The 2792-nt window shown below is 34.1% G+C and overlaps 1 protein-coding gene across 3 annotated transcripts in view; it reads right to left on the bottom strand.

Moving 5' to 3' along the window:
- LOC106687522 (UDP-glucosyltransferase 2) overlaps positions 1-2792 on the bottom strand; it is a 22497-nt gene that overhangs the window by 15848 nt on the left and 3857 nt on the right. For 2 of the 3 annotated variants that reach the window (XM_014431452.2, XM_014431455.2), the window contains exon 1: positions 1526-1550. The exons of the other annotated variant lie outside the window; for it this stretch is intronic. The gene's annotated coding sequence lies outside the window, so the exon portion shown is untranslated. Of the gene's footprint in view, positions 1-1525; positions 1551-2792 lie in introns of those variants that run through there. 3 annotated transcript variants of the gene reach the window in all.

The raw sequence follows: 2792 nt of genomic DNA, 5'->3' as shown, positions 1-2792 counted from the left end.
CTTCTGTAAAGAGTATATCAGGCTAGAGAAATCGCCTAAGACCAGACAACCCCGACAAGCTCTTACGCAACTTGAATGATTTTTAGGATTCATACATGAAGGGTCAGGGATTCAGTACTTTGTAAAGAAGTACTGTTACTAGACCAACGGTTGTGCAAGGAGGTCATTTGGTCAGAATCACGCTCGACCGCTAGATTTTTACCCAATCAAGGGTACCAATTTAAGAGGCTGGGTGGACCCCAGGAGGGGTCCAGAACCCAGAGGAGTTGACTCATGGCTATTCAAGGTTTGAATAGCATTTCTAGTGCTATCTCAAATAGCTTTGTCCTTTAGCTAATAAAACCTATCATTTATGTAATTAATAGTAGATTATATTACCTTCTCAATGAGCATGTTATATATGTCACAATGATGTAAACGAGAATAACTTTATTATAAATAATTAAGAGAATAAATTTATTATAACTTTATTATAAATAATTCAAGGATTAAGCTTATAACCTTGAAAACAGAACAATTTCATAACAGGTAAAACCATGATATTTAGAAATAACTGATAAATATTTATGAAATCAATCTTAGACAAATGGTCGACGAACTCCTTGAACAGTGTGAATCCATGAGGTTGAATATTAATTAATCTCGACAAAACAAAGATAAGGAAGGACAAAGTCACTGAAAAGTGAGGTAAAAACTTAAAATAAAGAAGTATTTAGTACAATATATCTCACTCACAGACAGACGAGATAAATAATAATTAATAAATAGAAGCATTGACATGGGACGGAAAAAATACTCGTTAAAATACCATCAAACGCATTTTTGAAACTCAACAATCTCCAGATAAAGATATTGCAATTATGTGCAAACCCAGTAACTTTATATTGATCTCAGACTTGGTAGGTAACAGAAAAATTAGCGGGGGCACAACTGCAATTTCAAAAAGTATGCAATGGTAAAATTGTATGGGAAACAGGAAAGTAAAATTTAGATACAAAGCTAAAAGTCGACCAAAAATAGATATAAACTGTAATGGAAGTGGGGTAGTGAGCTCACCTCCATTTGCTAGACATGATGCGAAAAGATCGAACAAAATTTCTCGAGAGTGGTTACCAAGGGAACACGAGAAGTGGAGAGGACGATCAATTACAAGATGGCGAGATGAGATAGAGCAAAAAGTAGGTAACTATTGGGTGAATGAGGCTAGGAGTAGGGATTTATAGGGGGAAACAAATAACCTTTAATAAATTATTATTTATAGCCACTCGATCAAACATGGAATAGATTTTTTAAAATTTAATTTCATCTGGTGAATAATTATTTTATTTTAAATTACTACAATAAATTTAATGTTAATTTTTTTCTATTTTTTTATGTTTATAAATAAGACTAATATCTCCCTAAGCATCTCCCTTTAAGTTCTATGATGAATGAAAATTAAGCTGTTATTATTAATATTATTATACTACATCAGATTTCCCAATTAGCGCCGTTGAGATGAATAAACAAATCGGACTGAACTTACCCTCAGTCGTCGCAGAATAGTTTTTAACTAAAAATTCAAATCTAAATAACAATTTAAAAACAATGTAGCTATACTTTTTATCTTATCACTAACGCATTGCTGGCGATAATACTAACTCTCTCCCCTCCCTTCCCTGTGACCTTCACCTAAAATAATGTAGACCATTATATTTATTTTTTTCTAAAACTCGAATTTTGAAAATAAAATTATTTATATCGTTATAATTTTATGTATATAAATGTTAATTGCAAATATTTTACAATCGAATAGAGCCATCTTCAACTAATGACATATGTATACCCTTGAAATGAGGGACGTGATGGCCGTGCGGGTGGGGCGCAGGTCTCTCGGTGCGCTCAGTTCGGAACGTTGTGGGTTCGATTCCCACCTGGGGCAGTTAAACATTCATTCTTCAGTCCCAAACAATGAATCTTGACACACCCATCTTGGTTAGTACACGGCGGGAACACAGGTAGCGGTCAGGGGTTAGCCAAAAGGACCCACAGGCCCACTTGCCGGACTTGTCCCCCCCACCAAATACCAGTACCAGTACTAGTATACCCTTGAAATGAAAGATTTTCCTAATTATATTACTTTTACTTAAGTTCTACAATAATATTATCAACAAATCAACAAACATAAAAAAGTAAAAAGCTTCGAGTCTCCATACCCTAGAAAATTAAAAATACGAATATCTGTCGGGTAGATGAGGTTTTAGCAAATCAGCGGCCGTAACAAACTTTAGTTGAATGAGAGTGTTGTTCGTTCATTCATATAAAGCTGCCAGTCCTGATAGAGCTATAACATGACAGCCGAGTAATACGTTTGTGTCTATACGTCGGTTTTGGAGTAAATTTGTAATAATTTAAGTGAATTATTTGAAAAAAAAAACATTGAATTGAGCTCCCATGAAACAAGAGCTATTTTATTTATTATTAACAATTACATTCTTGTGAAATTCGTCACATTTCGTAGTATCAAATTAAATTTTTTTGGTTAGGGAAGGATATAAACTTATATAATATTTTATATAGTATTTTTACTAATTTTTCGGGCCACCCGTAGGTCAGTGGTTAGGCACAGTCTTTCGAATCTGAGATATATAGGTGGTGCCGGTTCGTATCCGGACAGGGCCATTGTCTTTTTTTATTTAGTGGCGGTCCCACAAAATGAAAAACATCGACCCCCAACAATCTTGGTTAAAATAATGGGAATACAAATAAATTAATACATAGCTGTATGGAAAATTCCAATGCCATTAAAATAT

The sequence above is a fragment of the Halyomorpha halys genome, unplaced genomic scaffold (genome assembly GCF_000696795.3).
Source record: "Halyomorpha halys isolate HHAL.00 unplaced genomic scaffold, Hhal_1.1 Scaffold975.1, whole genome shotgun sequence".
Classification (NCBI taxonomy): Eukaryota; Metazoa; Arthropoda; class Insecta; order Hemiptera; family Pentatomidae; genus Halyomorpha; species Halyomorpha halys.
The sequence above is the reverse complement of the archived record's forward strand: the minus strand, read 5'-3'. Positions and strand labels throughout refer to the sequence as shown.